The sequence below is a fragment of the Nipponia nippon genome, unplaced genomic scaffold (genome assembly GCF_047370975.1).
Source record: "Nipponia nippon isolate SJK-2023a ecotype South Korea unplaced genomic scaffold, ASM4737097v1 scaffold_9, whole genome shotgun sequence".
Taxonomy (NCBI): Eukaryota; Metazoa; Chordata; class Aves; order Pelecaniformes; family Threskiornithidae; genus Nipponia; species Nipponia nippon.
Genome location: NW_028262413.1, coordinates 47,166,519 through 47,192,832, shown reverse-complemented (window position 1 = coordinate 47,192,832; position 26,314 = coordinate 47,166,519).

The following is a 26,314-nucleotide window of genomic DNA, read 5'->3' as shown; positions in this document are numbered from 1 at the left end:
AGGTGGGGGAGGCAGAGATTTTCAGATAGCTCTGATCTGGAGACAGATGCAATTTTGTCTCTCTCTGCAGAAGCTTGCACAACTGACCATTAGCAAAATTGCTGGTGGCGTCGGGATGGTTATACCTGCGTTTTCAGGTCTCTCTTACACTATTACAGTAATTCCATTTCACAACTGATGTGTCAGTTTTGAAAGTGTAGAAATTGCTTTATAGCACTATAAAACTCTGCTTGAGATAATAGGCCATTTTTATCAAGTAAACTCTCTTCCCCCTATTAAGATATTTCAGGAAAGCAGGCAGGTGCCTAGAATTGCTGTGACGTTCCTGCCCCACGATCACCCGATGTCTGTGATGGTGTGGTGTGACCGATGTTTGAGCGGCCAAGTGACACAACGACAATTTTTGGAGAGAAATAAGCAGGAAGGGATCGGGAGCCTTCGGCAACCCAAGGCTCTGGCAGGGCAATGACCACAAAAGGGGTTTTGCATGTGAGTTTGGGGCAGGAGCTGCTTTTTTGGATGGCTTCCCCAACCACTCAGGACATGCTCGTGCCGTGTTGCTTAGCCAGGACTCTCTCTTGAAAAAACACTCCAAAAACGTGTCCGCAGAGCAGGGGGAGAGGCTGTCACAGGGTATTACTTCCATCCTTGTAATGTTGCTGAAACAGAAGTAGAGGCTCTTTCACACACACAAATTATGCTGTAGCGTAAACATAGCCTAGAGGAGCCAACTCGGATTTCAAAGCTACACGGCACAGTCCATCAGCCTCACACAGTATTTTGCACGCGCGCGCGCACACACACACACACACACACACACTTTTTTAATGACAAGGAAAAGAAAGCTTCTGCCTAACAATAAAACAGAGTTGATAAGTGCTGGTCTGCCTCTTCTCCAAGTAATCTCTCCATAATCAGCCAGACAGCCTGAAACGGAGGCGGAAAACAGAACATGGGGCAACGTCTTCCCCTACGAAAAATTTCCTTGACCCAGTGCCCTTCTAAGCAGATGAAAATGTTTGCTGACTGTCAGCATCGGCCCTGGCATGTTCAAAGGCTCCTGGCAGCCCCAGACCTCTGCACTGATGCTAGCCGCACGCGGGCACCAAGGTTAGAAAGATGGCAAGTCCTTTACCCTGGTCGCCAGCTCTTGTGAATGAAGGTCAGGCCACAACCATGCAGAGCTGCTCAGCAGAGACTGTCGGAGGCTGCGGTGTTAATTTGCCCTGGGTTTAAAAGTTACCCAGTATTCACATGCCTCTGACCCAGCTTCAGAAATATGATTCAAACCAGAAGACTAATATCTTAAGAAAGCTCAAATTAGTCTGAGACAGCTCGGTTTCCGGCAGATTGGGGATAATTGCTACTGGTTGATGGTCCAAACTTTTCTGCTTTGAACTCACTTTTCAGTTGCTTATTCATTTCCCCCAAACTGTGTCTCCTGCTTACGACACGGTGCATTTTGGACAGGGAAGGAGCAAGTCCTGAGTTGCCAGCACCTCCCTCTGCTCACAAACTCTGCATCTCCGCATTATCCCAGACCACGCTATGGAGGAGCTGGCGTGACAGAGCGTTTATTGCTGGAGCGACAGAGTAAACAGAATTCCACATCAATCAATGCTGTTTAAAAAGTTTATTACATTTCACGGCTGCCATAATTGACAGCAGGGTCCTCAGGTTTGGAAGGCTTTTCTATTTTCTTTTACGCTGGTGTGTAAGGGCTTTGCACATTGTTAAGGAGGGTCTCCTCGCAGTTCAATTTGCCCTGTGTTCGAGATGAAACTTCGCAAATTTCCCCGGTGTGAGACGAAGAGGTGTTAATGAGAGAAACGCAAAGGAATGAATCACAGCCAGCCCAGCAGTACAGTCTGCTCTTCGGCTGTGTAAAGAATGTAATGTTCATAGGGAAGTGGTTGAACTGGTTTCTTTCTCTGAAAAAGGCCCTAAGAAGAGCTGGAAATGTTTTTGTAGAGCAAATGTCAACAATGCAGGACTCTCCCCCTCGTCTCCTTCAGCAGAGACCCAAAGCAAAGCCATGAAGAGGCATGTAAGGCATAATTCAAAGCAGGCTATTTAAATCTCAATTCAGAATTACACTCATATCAAGGAAACTTAATTATCTGTATTTTAACATCTTATCTCCAATATGATTTCTCCAAACAAACAGCAGTCTGGAAACAGCCAGTAGATAATCCATCCAATCTCTGGTATCTCAGTCGGGAAAGTCAGTGCCTGGGGCAGCGGAAAGGGGGGGCGGGCAGCCAGGAGTGCCCGATTCCCAAAGGGATGTGCTGGATGCTTGCCTTGGCGTGGGGCATCGTCTTCTGCCAAGAGGGCTGGCACGGCTGGAGGCACTGCTGGGTCGGGCCAGCGTGGAAGAGGGCTGGTTGCATGGGCAGAGCATCGTGCCCCCTGCACGAGGCCCTCCGCAAGCTTAGCAGGAGCTGCAGACCCCGGGTTGCTGTGCGAAACAGCGATTGCTGCAAGAAAAGGGGCTCTACAATGCTCAGCGTCAAACCCATCAGCACAGGACCCTGCTGCAACCAGCCAGCTGAGCACAGACATGGGCTAAGATGCTCCTGTGCTCCCGCATTCCTTTGAAGGTGAGTGTTTTTTCTGGATTTGAGGTTTCCCAACAAAGAGTTGGGCAACAAATTCCCATTCTAATAGCTCAGCAAGCATAAAGGCTGGATCCTGGGTCTAGCATCTCTAGTCCTTCAGTAAAGATGGGCTCTCAGACACTCCTGTAAGGTCAACAAATTCTCTGAAAGGAGCCTAAAAGAAGTTTGGGGATTGATAAATTTCCTCAGTTAGAACTGTTTCTCACACAGTATTTTTCACATGCTGTATCGCAAACGCAAACACCTTCCTACAATGCCATGAGTAGTGCTGACCTAACTCTGGCTCCAAGGTCTGGCCCTACTACATCAGTGGCCAAACTCCTTGTGATGACGACAGTACTAATGACTAATTCTGATAATAATTAAATGTCAAGGAGAACTTTTCGTCCAAAATGATAGCATAAGCACTAGCTAACATTTTGCACATAGACAGAACAAAGTGCGCGGAAGTTCACCTGTGTGTAACGTTTCCTATTTTGACGCTCGCCAAAGGGATCCAGAATGGGATAGTCCTGTAGAGCTTGGATAAAAGATATGGTCCCTGGTACTATTTGGGAGCCAGCTCTTCCTCGAGTAAAAATCCTTTTTAAAGACCAAACTTCAAGCGTTAACGTGACATCTAACCTGTGGCAAAACTTTCACTAATACGAACAGGGCTGAACTGCTCCCAGGCCTGTCTCCAAAACCTTTCAACTGAGAGTGAACAAGTTCCAGCAGAGGCAGAAGTGGCCCCTTGCTCTGTGCTCATTCAGCAAGATCCTCATCGAATCCTCATCCAAAATCCTTGTGCACCTACAGGCTGATCTTCCACAAAATCTTCAGAAGGAATTTTCATGAATATAGGTCGTCTCATACATATTTGTCTTTATTTACTTGTTTTGTAGCTGGAAAATGCAAATCAAGAAATGGGAAAGGACTTATTTTGACCTCATCCCCAATGCTACACTTGTACAGAACTGGAATTTGGACCTGCAAATTTTTTTTTAAATGGGACAGAGAGCAAGGGAATTCCTCCGAGACTTTCCCAAACCAACACGCTTCCTAAAAATAGCTGCTCAGATTGGTTTTTTTGGCCTGAGGTGCATTGCATTTTAATGGTATAGGGAAGGCTGCATTTTTATGCGGCAACCTCTTAATCTTATGAAAGATCATTTCTCAAGAGCCACCACTCCCTGTCCCACTTTAAAGGTTCGTTTTCTTGTTTGTTTGTTTTTGCAATCTCTGTCATTGTGTTCACCAAGCATGATAATGAATGCTTTACTGGAAAGATGTGATGGCTTTCTGTGCAAGCTGTCCTGATGCAGATATGGCAGGATCTCTCCTGAAAAGAGCTCACAATAATTGAATTTTGGAGAGTCACGGGGCAAGAAGCAAACCTCTGACTGGCTCTGGATCTCAGCAGGCTGCTTTACCCAACAAAAAGTGTAATACTGAAATGCTGGCAATCTCTCTTTAGAGTATTGCAACAGCCGTGCAACGTGTGCTGCACATTTGCACTATATCAAAAATTCCTAAGAGCGATAGGTCGGCACGATGCTGGCCACACTGTCCCCTTCCAGGCAGCGAGGGTACCGCTAGATCATTGCACTTTGCACGTGTAACCTTTCATATTATTTGCCAGATGTTTGACTTGTCGGGGACTACGAGCTCTGTGGTACAGCAGAGGTTTTTTCAAATCACGTCTTGCTGACTTGTACAGTCTCAAGTCTCCAAGCAAGCAAACTCAGCTAAATGGACAACACACAAATAAGCATTACAGTTTCAGCCTTCTGCACGAACACATGGCTTGCCTTCCATTTGGTTTCAGGTGCTAGATCATTTGCAGGAATTGTCTCCCAGAGGATTCAACCACTTACACTGACTTCTTGGCATAGGCGCTGGAGCTGTCCTGGAGCTCAGGACCACCCTGACACCTAGCACCTCTCATCCATCCCGTCCTGTAGGCAGCCCAACTTCAATTCCGGTTCAGGCCGAAGCTGTCGCCTTGTCACCTTGCCGAAGATCCCAGAAGCCTGTCCAGGAAGCCCTGGGCTCTCTTCTCTGCTGGTGGCAAATCCCTGTGGCCTCACCACAAGGGCTGATGAGACACACGCAAAGTGTCTCCTCAAAGTTGGCTGCTACACCCTAACATGCAGTTTTCTTCAGTGTAGGGGAAAAAACTGGTCATCGTACAATAACCCGTGAGAGAGCCTTAAAAGGCCTTGCTCTCCAATGCAGTGATTTATTTGGATATTTCTTTGCTGTGACGCACCTGAACAGGAGAATTATGCAGTAACCTGGAAAGTGGGAGAAATACACAAACCACAACTTTGCATTTTCTTTTTTATGATGATGCACAACTCAGATAGATAGGGTATGCGAGTGAGTCCCAAGGCAAGATTCAACCCACCTTACAGACGTTTCACGAGCTTATGAGTCTGGTCACCTTAGGCTCCCTCCACAGTAAGTAGAGAGCTGTATGCATCTCCAGTGGGCACTGCCTAAGACCTTAATTACTCCCTAAGATCTTAATTAATCCCTGGAGGTGTTCACCTGCATTCCTCCACTACAGAGGGAGCCAAGAGCAACTACACTTCTACTTCAGGCATCCCATGCAATGAAATGCCTAAATAAGTGTGGGATGAATTCACAGAAGTGCAGAACTGTGCAATGAATTTTGTTTATTGCCCAAGTTTGGACTCCTTCCCTGCAGCAAATGATCTTCTCACTGTTGAACTTTCTATGGCAATTCTCTCGGCAGAAGAGTAGCACTGAAGCGTGACACTCCGTGGCAGAGTGGGTAAAACAGTGTTCCTTCACAACACCTCCCAGATTCACTTGGAGTTTGTCCCTCTGAAATAGTTCCGTTGTTCCAAAGTAGCAGATTGAATCCTTCCATCAGAGACAGCATTAGGTATAATGGGATGTTACAGAGAGGTAAATTCAAACACAATTCCCTAGCCCAGGGTCTGAGCCACCACGGAATCAATTAGAAACAGGGGAAAGTCAAACACTTAAAAAGAAGTCTATTAAGTTTTCTGCAAACTCCATGTTCCAGTGCCTGTGGGTGCCGGATCCTCCAGTGATGGGTGCAGGACACCAAGCATCATTCCCAACTCCCTTTCTACCATTTTAGCCGCACTCTTCCTCGTTACCGAGCATTGCTGGTTTGGTTGGTACCCGTCCTTGGCTGAGGTCAGCTATCCACCTGATGAAATGGGCTCTGAACGTGATCTTTTGCCAGATTTATCCTCCAAGATGATTTTAGGCTTCCTCCTCCATTCTGTGCAGCTCAGTGAGGAATGGATGAGATCCAGCTGAAGGACAAGCTCTCCTGAAGCCGTCAGACCCAGACAGATCAGGGCTTTTTGGCAGCGAAGGGCTCGGCTCTGCCAACGGTCCCCGGCGTTCCCTGGCCACGTTAGCCTTTTGGTGGGACCGCTGTGCCACGTGCATTGCTGTGCTTTGCTCTACCTGTGGGATGGCAGGTCGCCACGGTCAGAAGTTCCTCCTCACTGAACTGTTCATCACATCTCCAACGAAAATACCCTTTTTATGTGCTAAACCCAGCGTCTCATTCCAAATGTAACAAATTAAAGTGTACGAAAGTTTGAAAATACCTTAAATGCTAGGATAAGCAAAACTATAAAAAGTTTAACGCCACAAATCAGGGACTGTACTGGAACAGGAGACTTTAAGGGAGCCTGAAAAATCTGGGATTGTCTGGGTGAGGGGATCACAATTCCTTCGGGTTGTTACTCCTCGGCATTAAATCATGATCTAGGAACAAGCACGAATAGCTTCTGGATTTCTGCTGTTGTCTAGGGGGTTGGGTTTGGGTTTTGCTGGGGGGATTTTTGTTTCTCCAAGCTCTGTATTCCCAGAATGTATTTTAAAAAAGTCCCTGCCATGAAAATGTTCTTTGGGACTTCCAAAAAAGTTCATTACAGTGAATTCAGGTTGTTTGCTTCTTCGCTGCTCACCCAAAGTGCTTTTTTCTGGTGTGTTTGCTCCGAGCTGTTGCCAAAATGATCTGCACAGTTTGCCACTAAAAATGCAGACTTCTGAATTGTAAGCTGCAGTTTGCACAGTAATTTATGTTTGGGTGGAAAGCACATTTTCCCATGCAGAGAGGGACAAAAGAACATCTTTACAAAATACTGAGTGTATTTGTGTGCGTGTGAGAGAGAGGCACAGAATTGCTTCCTTAGCATTCCTGCTGGTATTCATAGCACAGAGATCCAAACCACGGTAACTTGTCTTTTTGATGAACCTAGATTACTTCAGTCCTCAATAAAGCAATATTGCTTCTGTTTTGTCTCATCTGCAGACAGTTCATTTTTCAATTCTTTCACACTATCTTGTAATTCTGTCATACTATTCCCGACAAAATATCCCCAATTTGTCACAGGCATCATCAAAACTACATAAAAGGTGCACCATTACTGCCTCCGACAGCCAGGCATTTCTACAGAACCTCTGAGTACTATAACTATCTGCTGGTATTGCAGATTCTGAGCAACCCTCTAAATTCAACATCTCTATACTCAAAAATAAATGTACTGAATATTTCCTTTTTGAAAGCTTATTCTATACAAAACAAAAATGAGGCGTGAAATGAGTCAAAAGCTGATTATTAAAAATTTAAGATCTATCAACTAAGAAAATATGGAAAGTGCCTGTCCTTTCCCGCTGCACAATCTGTGCAGACACCATACGCAATAACGTCCTTGCCGTGCTGGGCTGCAGGGAACACCCACAGTGCCGTAATCACAGCAGCTTCTCTGAAGTCCTTCTCTGTCTTCTGTGCTGAAGGGCAGGCTAGAAACTCAGGTGCCATCTCTTTTTTGCCCAGTCTCTGCAGACAGCAGTCTCCAAGCACTGATGGACGGAGGACTCGGTATTCTGGTACACAGCTTTGGTGGGTTAGTCTGGAGATACGTGTGACACCAACCCAGAAGCTCTCTGCCCTGCCTGTGTCTCTCACATGCCTTCTACATGATATTCTCATGGTCTCAGGGTTCTGCAAAGCCTCCAGCATCGGACATTTTTGGATGTTTTGGCCCTTTACAGAGTTTCCACTTTTCTGTGCAACAACTGGCACAAAGATTAGCCCTGAAAAGCACCAACTGTGTAACTAATTCCTGCATAGCACCAAGCCTCAATGCCTCCTGTGTTTCACTAGCAGAGTTCGAAAGCACGCTTGAAAGCACCTTCAAAACCATTCAATGCACTCAACAGCAACAAGAGTGTCCGGTAATGAATTCTTCATCTCAACCCAGTCACCAAGTGTTGCCCCGCTCTCGTCTTTGCTCTGTGAGGCAATGCAGAGGGTCACATCACCTTGTGGCAGCATGCAGTGATGTACCAGAAACAGGCTTCCTCCTGACTTAGAGTAAGTCTATATCAGAAGAGCCTCCTGACCGCTTTGAAGCATGTTGGTCCATCCCCACATAAATGCACAGCCTGAGGCACAACCCGTCCCTGCTGGAAGCACATTGCACCGTACCTGCGCTGTGACAAGTGTCTGTCGCAGGAGGCACCAGAGAAAGGAGCTCATGCTTCTCCCCCCAGTTTTATTGTCTAGTGCAAGATACCAGCTTGCTCTCAGTCTGTTTGCGTTATGAGCTCCCTTTGCAAAGAGGAATTATCAGGTAAAATTCAGTTAACGAGACAGAGAAATATTCAGCCGGTCTTGCAAGCGAGAGAGGTGAAACAAGAATTGCACGGGGAATACATATTAGAAGGAGGCAGAGGCACCAAATGCTTATGTCCTCAAGTGCTTTCATTAGATATCGTTTTGTGATTGGTGCTGGGAACATAAAACTAGAACAATTGGGGAAGCAAAAAAGAAAAAAAAAAAAAAAAGAAAGGAAAAATCAGAAGTAGGAATTTTAAACAGGAAAAGCATGGCGTCAGGCCGGGCGGAAGATAACAGAGTGCTCTGCTGAACACACAAACAAACAAAAAATAACAGACAAACTGGCAAAACATTCCTCTGGCTGCCTTAACCACTGCTCTGCTACAGTCACAGGTCTCCAACCACCGCTGTCATTTTGTCACTGCTCCAGCATCCTTCCCTGCAGATAAATTTGAGTGGAAGGGATCTCTTTGCTGTTATAGGGGCTTGGTAACAAAAGAGCAATGGGAGAGAAATGTCAAGAGTAAAATGAGTAATTGTTCCCCTCTCGTTAAATGAGGAAAATACCTATGACCTCTCTGTGAAGTACTTTAAAACTTATTAGTAAAAAGTCCTAGATAAGGGGCAGGGCATATCACTGTTACTGCTGACTGCGGCTGCTTCCACAGAGCAAGGAAATCTCTAAAATCCCTCTAAAATCACGTCCAAAATGTGATGCAAACAAACGAGATGACTGATTCCTCCCAGGCTCGGTGCTACAGGAAAGCAAAATGCCGCAGCTCTGAAGACCAGCAGTGCTCCCTCCCCTCCCAACCCTGCTGCAGGGGCCAGAAATGCCAACTCCCGTGAAGGAGAAACCGCCACAGCCGTGTCCCTGCTCCTCCCGTGATCCATGCCATGCTGCCTACCAGCCGCTTCTGAGGCAGCACGCACTGGAATTGTCGAGCCATGCACAGGCTTAAACTGCTTTTGCCGAGGTGGCTGTCGCAGCTATATCGCTGCTGTGGGCTGAGCAGCGAGCGTGGGGTCCGTCTCCCCTACGGCTCTTCCTGCCCCTAAGTGCTCCTTCTCGCCCATCCCGACACGCGATGAATTATCCCGGCATGTTAAAGCAGACCTCCCAGCTCTTCTCCCAGCACAGCACAGCAATGGCACTCACAATCTTCTGGGGAACTGACAGAAGCCAAGAAAACATCTAGTGGCAATGACTGCTCATATAATTAAAGTTTGGGTTACTTTAAAAGACTAAAAGCATCTAGAGACCTCAGCAAATCACCCTGAAGATATGAATAGCAACCTTCAGATCCACAGCCCTACTGACAGCCATCAAGCAGAGATGAGGACAGAGTCCATGATCTCCTGGGGAATGTGGAGTTTTTTCCAGTTACTCTAATTGTTCTTAACACTATTTCCCAAATAGCACTGCATTCTCAGGAGATGAAGAGAGGATGGCTGTTTATACCGCATTCGCATTCGATAACTAAACAGTGCTGGAAAATTATCTTATCTTCCCATCAGGGTTCAAATGCGGAGGGTTCCTTTGTAAAGCCGAAACGAGCCCCCTGGAAGTTTTCCCAAACATTGTTTTACACATTATTTTATCCACGGAAGTTAAAGGTCTCTCTTCAAAGAATGGGAAACGTATCACTTTTTTCTCTTCAGATCTCTGTGAGAAATCATCCCAAGTGGAGAAATCAGTGGAAAGCTGAGGTCCCTCTCTTGTGTACAAGGGGCTCGAAGAGTCGCTATCAATCCCCCATGCTGATGGCAATTATATGAAGCCAAAGCCTGAAATTTCAGCTGGAAAACACAAGAACCGCATTGCCCGTGCACGAGAGCTGCTGTCGTGTGCCCGGAAAGATCCCACAGCAGCAAAGCAGGCTGCCACATCGTGCACCAGGACAGGGAGTGGTGGTCAACATACTCTTGATGGGGCAAAGGCTTGGCTGATGGTAGCTGAGCAAAGGTCTCCTCAGAAACCTCTGCTCCCCAGGCCTCTGACAGCTGGCCACGTTCTCCATTTCATCGTTCTCCCTCGCCTGGAAAACTGTTCCTCATATTAATTTCAGAAAAAAATAAGAATATACAGGAAGAACCATAAGGGGAAAATGAACTGAGACTTTAAAAAGGTGCTGGTTGATTATTAGGAATAAATAGTCCCTGCCCCATATATAGCACTTTAAAACATCAGCTCATCGAGTCCTTCAGTATCCTGTCATTTCCTTATCTCCATATTGTAGGCAGGGAAAGAGAGATGCCGTCCCCTGCCCACCATCATACAAAAAGCTGCCTGAGAACGGGGAACCAGTGTTTTTGGGAGAACCCAACCTTTCTCCAACTGGAGCACCAACAGGGAACATCATGGGCAAAACTGGCATTTTTGGCCCACATACAAGAGCTCCTTGTGGCACTCCTTTTTTTTTTTTTTTAAGAAAAGGACAATAATAACAGAAAAATTACCACTACCACCAACTTCTCAGGTGTTTTGAGGGGCCAAATTTTCCAAAGTGGCAATAATTTACCTGCATGCATCCCACTGATTTTCCACAGACTCCTGCTCTTACTGCCATCAAGTACCTTAGAAAACTTAAGTCTTTCTTTGATCTCTCTCAGAAGGACTGAGAAACGTGGGAAAAAAAAAAAAAAACAGAAAAGAAAAAGAATAACTATAATGACCAAGAAACAGGAAAAGCCATTATATACAGTAATAAAAAGACCGCTTCCCCCCCTGTTCAAAACACGATCATATTATCTTAGCAACCAGCACAGCAAAGCAGATTTTACCACAGGAACTGTATAACCATTCCTAAAGAAACGGGAAGGGGAAAGCATTTATTCCTTTCTATATTTTATGACGTGAGAGCTGATATAATTTGCTGAAGTCGAGGTTGCACATATACAGCCAGAGTGAGGTTCACACTCATTGTTTTTGCATTTTGCTGCCTATACGCTGCAGGGCGAGGCAGTTTCCTACTGCTGGTGTTTGAAGGGCCTGAAACCATAATAGTCTCTCTGTAACATTCCCAAATGTTGACATGTTTGGTGCCTGTTTTGTCAAGTAAACCTTTGCAATCTCCTTCAGAGTTGTCTAGGGTGCACTAAATTAGTTGTTCTTGCACTTCTACTCAGTACTTTCTGCCTGGCTTAATAAAAAGCCCTTCAGGAGAAATATATAACTTTAAAAAAAAAAGCCCACAGAAAAGTCTTTCTTGCTGTATAAGGAGTGCACTCAAATCCAATATCTTGGAAATGCTCTGCGCCACTCACATTCCATAACCTGCGCAGCGAGAAGGGTTAAGTGAGATTTACAACCGTTCGGAGCAATTACGCAGTACTGCAATTTAATGGTAATTCCAGAAAGAGCATCTCTGAACAAGACAGACGTGTTGGGAGAGCCACTCACAGGAAGCTCTTCAGGCAAAACATTACATACGCTGTTAATTAGGGTCATTGACTCCTCTGCGCAACGATCCTTATCAACGTCGAGGCAGAGTCAGCACCCTGCCACCCTGCTCAGATGAAGAGCGCGGGAGAAGACCGGCGCGGGATGGCTTCCAGAGGGAGATCCAGCTAGGCTGGACGATGCTCGATGGAGAACCAGGTCCCGTTTGAGTTCGTAAAACATTTTTTCCTGCTTTTTATTGCTGAAAGACTGCGGGCACTGAGAAGATCTTTGACCAAACGAGGCTTTGCTTGAACTGTGAAAGCTATTTGTTTGCTTTCTGCTCTACCTGGGCAGTGAAAACAGCTTTGCTTTCTGCTTGTCATGCTCTAGCAGGCTGGTGAAATGCTTGAGTGACAAACGTGGCAGGAGGAGGTTTCAGTCTAAACAAGAACCCGTTTTCATTGCATTTTCGCCCTTTTATTTCCCTGCAAGATTTCTGCTCATGTAGGGTTTCATAAAACGTCACCGCACAGCTTAAGTTTGGGGCCCACGGTACCTGCCAGTTCTCCTCGCAAGCAAGTCTAAACCCTAATTGCTGGGACTGGCCTGCTGAATGCTTAGCATCTGAATAATGAATTACTTATCTTTGCTGTTGAGGCAGAAACGTATTAGGCATTACTAGCTCCAGCCTCAGATTCTTTGACTGGGTTCCAGCTGTAAACATTCAACAGGAAGAGGTTAATTTTTTGATTCAGTTAATATAAATACTGAAAGGTTCCTTACTTCACTGTCCCACATCACTGCAACATACATTCTGTAATTAGAAGCATATTTTTGTGATTTCAAGGTATATTTTGCCAAACCAACAAAAAGCATCAAACTCCAACATTTATGCCAAAAATACCCACTGTATAATTTATGCCAAATCAACAAAAATCTTCTTTTGTCCTTCCCAAACCACACTAAAGAACAGTCTGTTAAGAAGTCCAAATGTTAAAGTTCAAAAAAAGCCCTCTATTATACAGCGTACAAGATAGGGAGAAATAACAAAACCGACCGATTCCAGCGCTGCCATTTACGCAAGATGGAAGTTAGCATCTTTGTCTCTGCCAGGAACGGTATCTCTCTTTAACTCTGCTTATCCCCCCCTCCACCCCAGCACAATTCTGCCTCTCTCTTTTTTTTTTCATTTTCCTAAAGCTTACTTAGCATCTGGAATGTGCAGGCAGCAATCCATGTGTTTGCAGTAAACTTTGAAAGCAGAGCCAATGAGGACCACATGGGCAGGTATGCTGGAAAGCAAACCTGGCTTTCAGGGACTGCTCGGGCAGCAGTGCGAGACGTACCAAAAACTACTGGACGCAGCTAAACTATGAACGACAACGTGAAAAAAAAAAAGAAAAGAAAGAAAGTAAAGGAGAGCGTTTTCGTGGTAATTAAGCCTTTCCTTTCCCCGACTTGAAGAAAAATTTTAATTAGAAGTTCAAGCATTTGGTTTTAATTCAGTCCAATGCACAAATGGTTTATTTCCACACAGCATATTTTCATAGTCTACGAAACAGCCTGCAACTAGGAAGCCATTACAGCCAGTGATTACAGCTTTTACATGCACTTATTATACTTTTGGAAATAGTGGCAGAATGGATTCACTTACATTTCTCCCTGCACATTAGGGTGGATCCATGTGCAATTAATTAGGCAGGCTTGGTACAGACAATTAACGAACTTTTTTTTTAAACAGAGAAATTCAGTAGTCTTTACATATTCACTATAGATATTAGAAAATGGCATTTTGCCAGGGCGCACAGCTCTGAATAGAATTTACTTTAGAACATCTGCTAAGTCTTTAACTAACTGCACCATGACTGAATATTGTTTGGATGAACGTTAGACAATAACGTTCAATCTGGCACCAGCAGAGACCGAATGATTCATTGCCATAGTAACCACTAATGCAAAGGTTCCCTTAAATAATAATTCGTTATTTATAGACATATCAAGGATGCTTCAATGCTACTTTAAACCAGCCAAAAATTGAATAGCCTTTTCCTTTTTGAATGCAAACGTTGTGTTTGCACGCTCGGTTTTCTGATGCATGCTAATTGCTGAAAGTCACTCCGGAGGCATTGAACCCGAAGGTCTGGGCTTTCAGCGGACCATCAAAGCCCCTTCGCCCTCAGCAGCTTTGCCCCATCCCACCGCCCCCATGGCAAAGGGGAGAGGGCAGGCAAGGTGTTCGCCTGGCAGCGGGTGATGAGGGCTCTGAAACGGGGGGTCCAGATGCCCCGGAGGGGGTAGCTCTTACTGAAGAATGTAGAAATTATATTATTTGAAGAATCTCTTAGGCAGAGTCACTCGGGCCAAAGGAGGCATGAGGGAGAGCTCTGTCTGGAATTGCATCTGACAGGGTTTTTTGCATGTAGGTATGAACAGATATGAACTGCTCTAGCAGGAGCAACAAATTCAGCACCATCAGCTGACATTTTGGGACCAAGTAAAAAATCACAGGGGTTTTGTGAACAGCAGATTTTTTATCCATTACAAAGGGTCTTCAACCACCTCTGCAGAACAGGTTTACTTCCACTGATAGTTTTGCGCGTGAAAGCTCTCAGGACGGAGGTAAGTGAGCACTAGCATTGTGAGAGCCATGGTAGCTTCCAAGGTACAAACGGCTGGGGCTTGCACACCCACCAACCCTCTGGCTCGGCTGCTCTGGCAAGGTGGATCAACTGGCTGCCTCCAGGAGTCCTGTGGCGTGCAACATGAAAAGCCAAGACTTCTTCCATAGGTTCAGAGCTCTGTAGGAGCCAGGACCTCTGTCTTATGCAGAGGCAAGGGGTGGGAGCCGCACTCGGATGTACAGCAAAATAGTCCAGGAGACGGCATCTGGGGAGAGAGGCTTATCATCTTTCCAGCCATTTTTGCAAAAATTTCTGATTCATTTCCTGCCGGCTACTGTCAGAGAGAGGGTATAGGGCTAGCTGGGCCACATCCCGGATCCCGTCTGTGTTCCTAAATACTTAGCTTATCTCTCTGTGTCATGGAGCTGTGATTACATAGCTTGAGGGGCTAAAAATATTGCCAAAAGCTTTAAAAAGAGAGGCACGGTTTTATTTTTTTAACTGCACCGATAAATGGAAATGACTGGACAGATGGGTGTCAGGGTAGGGCCCAGGTGGTTGCAGCAGATCTGGATGAAGCCCCGTTCCTGCCTGACGTGGGTCCTTTTTGCCAAGGTGCCTTTCACCTGCGTGTTGAAGACCTGGCAGAGATGTTGGTGGGAGAAGCAGCAAAGCCATCAGAGCAAACTTCTTTTGGCCACCATTTACCAAAACTAGATTTCTTTAGGCCTGGCATGCATTGGCTTTGCTCGGCAGCATGACTTTGGTCAGCAAATATGATAGGAAAGCCAGAATAAGAATTTGCGGGCATGTTTACATGGCTGCAAGCCCTTTGCAAAGCCAAGTGGGGGGCACCTCCACGGGCTGCAAAGGCGACTGAGCAGCTATGTGCCTCAGCATCTGTACCCAGGACTGATGGGCCGTGGGTGAGCGCCGTGCGGCCAGTCGAAAGCACAGACCCCCTCCGCCCCTGAGACAGCCTCCATCTGCAGGATCTTGCTGTCAGTGATTTCAGTAGCGAGCTGGAAGGGTCAGGCACATTGCACTTGGCAGAGGAGGTGGGGAAAGAAGCCAGTGCGAGACCTCTGAGCGAGCTCAACGGTGCAGAAAGGCAAGCCAGGGACATCCATGGGGGCTGGCTAACACACGTTTGCAAATAGCGTGGAGCAAGGAAACCAGATGAGATCCCTGAGCTGTTCACCAAGCCGGCAGGGCAAGGAAAAGCAGGGGGCTGCTGTTGTCCCTATCACAAAAACTACCATGAACCTAGGAGCCCGTTCAGAGCTGAACCATGAATTTGAGCGCTAGCAGAACAAAACTGCTGAACTACACCAGGAATGACCTTTCACGTTACCTCTAGTACTATTTAGACTGGCTGCGCTTCCCTGGCCTAGCAGCAATCACACAGTCTCCATCTGCCCACTCCAAATTAGAGTTATAGTGTGTGCTGCCGATGCAGTCTCTTGGGTTTGTTTTTTTTCTTGCAATCTTGACTTCATCCCAGCAAGGGCTCCTGTCTCTAACTAGCCGCTGTCAAAACAACTCCAGCGGGGAGATAAGGGAGAGAAGACTTTGAAGAGACTCCTTCCTGCAAGCTGCTCGCTATCTCCCCAAGACATTTGTCAGCATCCCCTAGGAAGGGCAGCAGACACGGGGAAGCCAGGAACCATTCCCCCCCTTAAGCCTCCAGTCACATCACAACACAGTATTTAAAATGGCTCGTGAATCGCAGATAAAAAGCAAGCGATTAGCGTCTAGAAGAAACCTCTGTTTTCTATCACCAGATGTGGCCATTTCCCATCAGGACAGACATTCATTCATGGAAGGACAAATATTTCTGTCCATTTTTCCCAGCTTTCTTGCTTCTCTGCTCTTCACAGCCACCTTTCTCCTGATTTAAATTAGGCTGTGGCTTTGGAGCATGCCCAAATCCACCCCCAAGAGAAAATAAGATTAGAAAAGGGATGTGATTCATTTGGTAGTTTCCCCTTTCTTACATCTTGCTGTGAGTGAAGCATCATCAGACAAAAGCTGGCCATCGACGATAGCCTGGTTCTTCACAAGAGGACACGATCCGGGGTCTGTGCTGCTTTCCAGTGCCGGTGCAGTCACTCGCCTGCCTCCGTGGCACAGCATGGCCAAGGCTTCCCTCCCGTCGCCGCCGGGCAGCCCAGCTGGGCTCTGCAGGCAAACACAGCTCCCTTTATCTGATAAGCCAATCATGCCCAAACTGAACCAGTTTCTGCCATCAGGAAGAAATTCTCCCTTTGGCTGGGCAAGGTGGGTCATTTCCATGCCTCTTGGCCGTTTGCAAGAGGCTTGGTTGGAGTATCAATCAATAGCTCCGAGCCTGCGGTGTGGCTGGCGTGCGGCAGCACTGCCCACGGAGCTCACCCGGTGCTGCTGCACTTCTCCAACTGGCTGAGGCTTTGGGTTTTTTTTTAAAAACAGCAAACCACATATTTTGAGTACCAATTTTCAAGTTTAAACCTGTGAAACAAGGGGATTTGGAAATATTTCCATCCCAGTTTTCTAGGTACCTAATGAATAGCATGAGTCCACAAACCACGCTGAATGCAGAGCTCTTATTCACTCCTCGCTGTCTGATTATTTGATGGGCTTTAGCTGCAAAGCCTCCTTTTATACTTGCTCTGAGATGGGGGTAACAACAGTGCTGTCAGGTCTTGTTCCCTTGAGAAACCCAGCATCTTCTCTGAGGACTCGCTGCTGCGAGGGTCCCCTTGGACCACTGAGCCTTCCCCATGGGAGCAGTGACCACTGCTCCCCAGCCCGTTCTGCACCCCCATGGGAAACCCAGCACCCAGCACCATCATCGAGCCCCCTGGCACTGAGCAAGCCCCAAACGTTTTCTCAGGGGCTTGCCGAGCAGAGCCGTGCCGCAGCCTTTGCAGACGCCTGGCTGGAAAGTCAGAAGCTTGCTGCCCAAAGCGACCCCGGGGTGGATTACGGTGAGACGTGGCTGTCGCCACCAGCAGCAGCAGAGGCGGCGAATGGGAGACGCCAGGCGCGGGGAACAGGATGGAGGGGTCGCAGCACCTGAGCTCCAGCCCGGCTCCGCAGCCGTGCGCCCGAGCGACAGCATTTCCTGCAACGGCGCTTCTAAGGGAACCGCTCAGCCGAAAGCCGGCACAGCTCTTACTGTTTTCTTATTTTTAAAATGGGCAAACAAAACACGGGAGTAAGAGCTATTTAAAAAAAATACTGAAGTCTGCAAAGAAAAAAAGCCTACAGCACTAAGCGACTTTCTTTTGCTGCAGCCCATTGTTAAGCGGAGGCCTGCTGTCCCTTTCCCATGCCAGCGAGAGATTTGCCTGGTGCCGGCCAGTTCTTTATCCCACTGCGCGATTAATACAGCTTCCCTCAGATAAACATGAGCTTGTTTAACTATGTCTCTTGATAGGTCCCAGTAAGGCTTGATAACGTGGATGGTCGGATGTTGTCAGGACGAAGGAGTCAGACATGCTGGCAACAACCTTTTCCCTTTCAAAGCACACATGTTTAGAAAAGAAAGGGCTGCGGCTGTTCACGGCAAAGCACGACTGAAATCTCGCAGGAGCATCAAACGAGAGGCAGAGGCATGGTCTGCGAGCTGCTCCCTGCCTGCTGCCTCACCAGGAGCCAGGCTGGTCCCGGCACCAGCAGTGCTGCCAGCTCCCGGAGTTTAAAGATCACTCTTCAGGCCGTTCCCAAACCATGGGATGTGTTAAAAAGTATGAGTTAAAATGCTCGTGCTATCGTTTCTGCTATTACTAACAGCAGCAGCAGAATGAAAAATAAAAATAATAGTTATTTTTTATTTCTCTTTTGTTTTTAAACCCCCAGCATGCGTTTATGTCAGCTTTCCAAAGGTCTCCACCAATCACAAGCCCTAGTTTCTTAATTTAGTAACTTTTTTTACTTTATCTTAAAGTCCCTGTGCTTTGATTGCGCAAGAAACTCAGCACTCATTAAAAATAAACTAATTAGCTTTGGCGAGACTCGGGATCAGGGCAGTGACGGTGCCACAGTAGTGGTAAAACTCCTGTGGGAATGATCCCTGTATGTGTGGGGACTGCCCCGCGTTCCTGGCTGCTTGGGTGCCTGGCTTTCAGGATGCACCCTGCCCCCCTGCCTCCCCCGAGAGACAGATTTGGGGATGGCGAAGGTCACCCCCACATGATGCTTGTCCCACTGCAAAAGGATGGATGGCATGGAGGGACCTGGCCAGGACTTCCAATGGCAACTTCCAGGAAGATAAACAGGGATTTGAGGGCACCTCATGGATGCTGCTTTGGGGCCTCTCCACCCACTCACTTCAGGGGTCCTGTACTCCTCCTGTCATCCCTTGATGCCCAAGGCTGGGTTATCTCCACTGCTCTAAGGCCACCCTGCTCCAAACACTCCTGTCTTCTAGCTCCTCCTCTCCCCTGCGGAAGACATCCCTTCCTTTCCCATCTCTCTCTTGGAAACTCCCCGATTCTTTCCATAGTCCTTCTTTCCTTCCTTCCTGCTTGGCTGCAGACACCATTCCCCTTCCCCAAAGTATCAGTCCTTTATCTGTGGGGCAGGATATGGGGGGAGCACAGCCTTCATGCTGCAATGATAGATGCTCTCTTCCTCCCCACCCCGTCCTGTCCTGGACAGCCTCCCTCGCTTGCCCACCAACCTCCCACCTCTCCCAGTCACACTGGGACGTGCTTTGAAGAGCGCAGCACCCGTGTGGCAGCTCCCTGTCTGCCCCAGGGTGCTCACCTCGGAGACGGCACCCGTGGGTCGCTGATGGGACCCACAGGAGCATGCTTTGACACCCCAGGTGTGGTCACCTTCCTGGCCTGGAGGAAGGCTCACCTGACCCTGCACAACAAGAGCAAAACTGCACCTCGGTTCAGTTGAGGTCTTCAGCATAATGTGAGTGACCTGCAGGCATCTGTCGAACACCAGCATAGCACAAAAAACTCCCAAACCACCACAGACCCCAGTTACAGGGGTAGGGCTTGCTGCAAAGCTAGCCTTAGGCAAAACCGAGCAGGTTTATTAAAATAATAAACCCCTAGTGTCCCAAGTAGCAAAGTACAGGGCAGTGTGATCTGATAAAAGGTGAGAAGATCTGTCCAGTTACTGGTCATGTGTGCCGAGCCAAACAAAGTCTCAGAGACCTCTTGCAAGCCTCACTATGAAAAGATCAGCCCATGGCACCAGGAATTAATCCTGTGATAGGTTTCTTTCTATCGTGGCCACAAATATATTGCTGGCACCTCTCAGCCAGCAGTTTTGTTCTGTGTTATTTCAACATCTCTATTTAATAGGCAGATTAAACAGGTTCACACTTGCAGTTTGCAAATAACACGGTCAGCAGCAAAAGTAATGAAATTCAGTATTTTCTGAATGAAAGCACCAAGTGACCTTCGTGGGATGGTACTTGATGATGGAGAACTTGATGACGGCACAGCACTGCTTTGCAGCCAGCAACAGATGACTGCATGGATTCTGGCTCAAGGTGGTCGCTTTCTATTTATTTAAAAGGATATTGATCCTGCAGAAGAAGTTAGGGGCAGATTCAGAGAGAGGAAACGGCATTAGGAGGAGCAAGGAGGAAGGCAAAGATGGCTTATACCAGCTTGTCTTCAATTTTTTTTCTTAGCTTTCCTCTGTGACAGACCGCTAAGATGCTGTTGAGACAGACCAGGGCTGCACAAGTAGTAGCATGACCATGTCCAGCGGACATCCAGGGGACACTGAGATCTCCGGGTGTGACCCCCTTGAGGCAGGTGTTGGGTCAGCAGTGCAGGTCACCTTTACGTGGGTTCCTGCTGAACACAAAACATGCTGCTATAACCAGCCCCACTGCTGCCAAATGCACCTTGCCCTTTCCTCCTACCTACAGCAGATTGGACCATAAATGTATTACTCCGAAACTATATCAATGCATTCAAAAGGTGAGAGATAAGATTTGTGACCTCCAGGAGTAAGGTCAGTAATGATAATACTTTTTTTTGGGAAGAGCACAGCTGCAAGCCTGGGAAGGGCTGTGGAGCTGGGTGGTCTGGGTGGTCCATGACAGTCTTCATGGACATTGAGGGCTCTAGTCCGCTTCTGCTCACACCAGATGTACAGTCACAGCCTTTCTAGACCAGAAAAGCTCTCCCCTGGTGCACTATCACCCCATCAGGTGTCATGAAGGTGGAGGCATCTGAGACCAGCATCCGTGCTGAGGGACATTCAGAATCACATCCAGCTTCAATTGTAGCTGTTTGTGCCATGCAACTTGGAGCAGAATTCAGCATTAGTTTTTTCTAGGAGATTGTTGCACAATCCAATCACAGCAGTATCTGAACAGAGCCTTCTGCAACACTGCATGGATAGAGTGGAGTATTACTTAAGCAAAGAGCAAATTATAGATTGACTATTGCTGGTTTTCCAAAATTACTAGCATGCACGCAGTAATATTTGGCATTCCGCAGTATTAACCAACCAATCCGCCTTTGCCTGCCAGATGGCCTCGCATTAGCCTGATCCTCACTTGACAGCTAGAAAGCAGACAGAGGACCAGAGTACAAAGTGAAGAGCCTGGATTAGAAAACAGAGCCACCTGACTCCCAGCTCCACGCGCCCTCATCCAGATTGTGCTGACATCTGAAACAATATGGAGATGATCCTTTGATTCCCTTAAACCATGAAGGATGACTTGAGAGTCCTTTTTGTGATACAGTAAAAGAAAAGCAGAATTGATCCAGGGCATGTAATGCACCGGCCAAACCTCCAGCCCGGCTTCACCAGCTGCACAGTGCTGACCATCTGTAGGCATCAATATGATAAATACGACACAGAAATGATAAATCTTCCCATGCACCAGGGCCATGTTGGCCTCTCCTTACAAGAACTGTGCTGCCGTCATGCCTTTCCTTTCCGTTCTCCGTTATACCCCAAAGAGCTAAATATCTTTTCATAAGGCCCTACACTACCCCTTAAATACCTTCACTTGGAGGACTGAAACCGGGTCAATGGGGAGACTGGCAAGAGGCATCATACTCCTCTAACCGAACGTATTTACGAGGAAGTCATTACGAGGGAGGCGGGGAAAAGGGGCTGGGAACGCTGAGAGAGTCCTTTCATTGATCAGATTATTTTTAGAAAACAAATTTCCCTTAATGGGTTTATGGTTTCAGTGCGAAGAGCAGCTGGTGCCAACATTTACAACTCTGAGTCATGTCACAGAATCTCAAGGCAGTGGAAAGTCTTACCAGCCTTGGACAATTGTCCCACTGAGCAAAGTTTGCCGTGTCATCTAGGCATGCTGCGTTGTCAAGCTTAGCTCTAAGGAGACAAACCTTGCAGTAAACAGCATCAGTCATTCAGCCATTGGGTGGATGCTAGTGTCTATTGGCTGGATGAGCTGGAGCCACACACCTCTCTAAAACGCTCCTGATCACAGGCAAAGAGGACATGCAAAAGGGTGAAAGCAACATTTCAATAGCTGATGTGCTACCTAGAAGGAAACTCGTGTTTTTGTGACAATGCAGACTACCTTTTCACATCACAGCTTTAATTTTTTGCCTTGGTCATTCTGTGATGTTTTCTGCAAAGGCTTTTGTGTCTTCCAGCAACACTAAGCCCAAGACCTACCTGCAGCATGTAAGCTATGGGCTCTGGGGACACAGCAGCATCCATCCCCTGCCCTTCGAGGCAGGACAGGAGAGAGAGCAGGGATCTCCTGCAATGGTATTTTACTTATGGAGTGCACTTATGAAGCAAATCCCCCAATTCTTCCCCATTGCCACGTTTGGTTTGCCTCTCGGGGCAGCCTGCAGAAGATGTGCTCCAAGTGTGAATGGGTGCAAGTCCCAAATGCTACATCACTTGGGCAGGAGAAGACGCTGTGAGGATCTGCCCTGCTATTCTCTGTTTTTTTCCCCCCATTCTCCTCTGCTCTTCTAATCTCAAAGAAGTCCAGGATGGAAAAAAATACACCGTTTTGCACATCGGAACCCTTCCTGCACTAAAGCCCAGCTGAGTACTGTCACCCAGCTCCAGTGAAGCCTGGTTCTACCTCTACCACCTGCTGTCACCTACCTCCTCCCCTGCAGAGCATCGATGGAGCTCGGGACATCTCAGCCCTGCCAGAGTCAGGCCGACTCCCCAGGGATGCAGACCTTGAAAGCACCAGGGTCCCCCACGTGTCACACACGTCCCCAGCTGCCGGGGCTGCTGTTCCCCTCCACACAAGCACTCCCCCCTGACAAAGATCTGTTCCTGGGGAAGGTCCAACAGCCCTGGGGGGTCTTCAGCCTGTTTGCAGCCCCTTGAGCTTGCCTTGCGTGGGGCTGGGGGCTGGCACATCCCTGCCCTGCACAGGAGCAGGGGGGGACAGGTAGGGACAAGCCACATGGCCATCTAGTGGCTACTTCCCAGCCCACACCTCAGCCAAGCCCTCAGCACCCTGACCTGCTCCAAACCCCATTTCCATCAAGGATCAGGCCCCAAGAGCACAGGCGAGCCTGGTCCGGAGGAAATGAAGCACCCTTTTGGCCCACTGTCACATTTATTTTTCTCCCACTGAGCTTCTCTGTCCAGCTTTCCATCCACAAAGCAACCAGAAATCAACATTCAAGCAGTAAAAATCGAAGAAGCAGTTCTAAAAAGAAGTCATAAAATCGGCCTTGCAAAGCTTTTGTTGGTTTTGACTTTTTTCAGCACGTGGATTTGGCCAAACTTGCACGCAGCTTGCAGGGCGCTTGGCTCTGCTGGCCTTTGCTTTAGAAATAAGGGTCAGATTTCTGCACGTCTTCTGAGGGCACCATTCCACTCGCTAACGTGGGATGGTCACACCCAGACAGCTTGCAGGATTAGGTCAGCAGATACTCATTTTTTAATTGTTAAGAAAGTCAGCCCTCAGGGAGAAGTATTCCTAAAAGACCGTTCAAGAAGCATGCAGGATTAACAGAAAAATCAAGAGGGACAACTTGAGAGAGGCCAGTCATTCCTGAAAAACTAGCTAAATCTTAAAATGAAAAGAAAGACAAAAAGGATGCTGGCCATTACGGAAGATCTCCCTGTAATGGCACAGGGTGAGGCACTTTCAGTGGGGTTGTGCATTTTTGGGCAAGTTGAGGATCTGAGTCACTGCTTTCCAAACCCTTCTCCTCACCCCAGCCTATCAGGGCATGCAAAATCACTGAATGGACCCAAACGTCTTTATAATCAACATCTGGCTCCAATAAGCAGCCCGATGGTCATGCTTTAACAATGTTTGTTCCAAACAAAATCTTTAACTAAACATTTTCTGAAAAGGGGTTTTGATAGTGGAGTTGCAATAGCTAAGAGGCTGTTCGTGTTTGTTTTTCCTAGAGATCCCAATTCTCTGGGGTTTAACTCATCCTCACAAATTCTTTTGGGGCTGAAATTTGGTGAAGCAGAAGAGATGTCTGCCATTATAACCAAATTTTATGAAGGCATCACTCTGGGGATTTTAACCTGCAACCTCAAAGCTGGCATAGGCGCAGAGGAGATGCTTGTACTCGTCATATTTGGGTGCTCCCTCCTCCGTGTCCAGGATAGGCAGAACAAGGAAAACTAGAGCAAGGAAGATTCACGATAGGTCTTAGGACAATTATAAAAAGTATTATAAGGGTTAGGTAGCATTTCCATCGTGGGATGTTTGCAAGAAAATGTTGGACCCACATCTGCCAGGCAGCGACTCTGCCCTGCGACGGGGATGGACAAGTGGATTTTCCAAGGTACCTTTAGTCCACATAGCTTGTGATGCTGCCCTGAGGACAGCAGCAGAGCCACGTCACCTGTGCGCCAGCAACCACCCCTCACTAATCAGTTCGTGCTATCATCTGCAAAGGGCGATGACCAGCCCGCTGAACATTACGGGCCTCTGCAGAAGAGACATCCAGTCTCCTTCACTCGTACGGCTACAAGCCACAGTCAAGACCAGACTCGCCCATCATCCAGGTTGTAAACTCTCTGCACGAGGCCAAGTTCTCACTCAGTCTAGACAAATCAGGCAGAGTGGCGCGAAGCGTGCTGCAGCTTGGGAAAGGCAGGCAGCCCCAGCTCCAGCCTGTCTCAGCCAGGAGCGTGGCTGGAAAGCACATGGGTCGCAGGCTCAGCAGGCAGGAGCCTCCTCCTGACCCCCGTCTGAGCTCAGAGGGTTGGTGGCTGTCGCACGGGGTGCGATTTGCTCAATGCCCACCCCTCGGGAAGAGGGAAGCATGCAGGTACACGCACCGCGCTGGCCCGGGAGCCAGGAACAGCGGGTTCTGCATCTGACCCCGACGGTGACTCAGCCGGCTCTGCGATCCTGTCCCGCTGTTGCTATCTGAATCGTGGGGACACAAATGCTTCCCTTGCTTCCTAAAGCACTGCCAAATATACTTAAAACACAAAAGAATAGCTAATTCTAAAGCAGCTGCTAGAAGTCCTGTCTTCGCCTGCATCTGCTGCCATCAAAACATATGGAAAAAAATCCCCAGTGCAGGGCAGCGTGAGCCAGGTCGGAGCGCGGCCGGCGTATGGCCTGCTTGCCTGTCCTGCTCTGTTCCCATCCTGCTTCGGGATGCTCAGGCTGGTGGCACCTGGGTACCTTCTCCTCCTGGCACCGCGCTGGCTTAGCCACCACAGCTGCCCCAAGGGAGGAAGAGCCAGCAGATCACGTTTATTTCCTCGATCTAGTAAAATAAAAAGTTATAAAAACTCCTCTTAGGATGCCCTAATATTCATTTGCCTTCCCACATTCCTGCTCATACCCCATTCCTTCCAGCTGCCAAATGCAACCCCAAAGCTAAAACTGGGTTTAACACCTCCCGTGTTTTATACCTCAACCTCTCTGCCAGGCGGTCCAGGGTGAGATCCCGGGGAGCCAGCCCGGACGGTTATCCACCGCCAGGTAACGCCGCATGCACCATCCAGCCCTGCGAACCTTGATTTGCCTTTTTTTTTTTTTAAATTGTCCCTTTCCCATTCACGAGACGTTTCCTGGCTTTGCTTGCAGAAAGGAAGGACACTTTGAAAAACGCAGATGTGGGGTCTGATTCCCATTTAGGACAGAGGGCCCCTTTACCCTGCTCCAGCACCGCATAAAGGCATAAATGCAAATGGGAACCAGGCCCTTGGAGGTCTCACTTTGAACAGGTTATATTCTTACCACTTTAAACAAACTTTTAGGAGAGGGGGGCAACCGAGTTTTAACCAGTACAATATGGCAGGGGCTGATGTTTTAGGCCTGATCTTTTTCTCGTCCCGGGAGGACCAGCCTTTCCGACACCCTGGGCGCTGCTGGAGAAGAGCTGAAGGGGAAGGGTCGGGCAGCCACTTGCAGCAAAACAGAAACCTTTTTTTATTGAATAAATATAAAGATACTGTATATGAACAAAAATGAAGCATGTTCCACAGAGGATTTTAAAGCTTCCAAAAATATTCCCTCAGCCCTTGCCAAAGGTAATACAGCCAGACTTTCCATGGAAAGCATCATTGTGCACGGTGGGGTTCAAGGAGGTCGCTCTGCTTGAAGTGCACAAACAGCCAGCGCCCTGTCCCGTCCCTCCTCTCCACACATATGCTCTGCCACCAGGAACAAGTGGCCTTTTTTTTTAAAAAAAAAAAAAAAAAGAAAACAACTTTCTTCCCTCAAAGGTAGTATAGAATTCACCCTCGCTGGGCAGCAGTAGCAAGCTAGAGCTTGTATTTACAAGAAGCCCCCTTAAGAGGACTTTGACGGCTGTTTATAGAAAGCCCGGACATCAACAGGTTTGCTCAGGGGGTTCTGTATTTTTGGAGACTTTTCTAAGCCCCGCTTTCTTCCCCATCCCCAAAGCAATGGCTGTAACAGATCCTGCAGCAAGGAGGTGGGAAACTCACTGATGAGAGGTTACTGCTAACGTACGCATTACTACATGCTTCTTGGAGGGCTGGAAAATAACCCTCCTTTCTAAAGTTGCTGCCTTCCACCTAATTATCCCCAAAGCTTTGACTTGTAAACACCTGACCTAATTCTTTCCATGGGCAGTTTTTAATAACAGAAATTCTTCAAAAGTGTCTTTATGATGCATCACACCGTGTTACC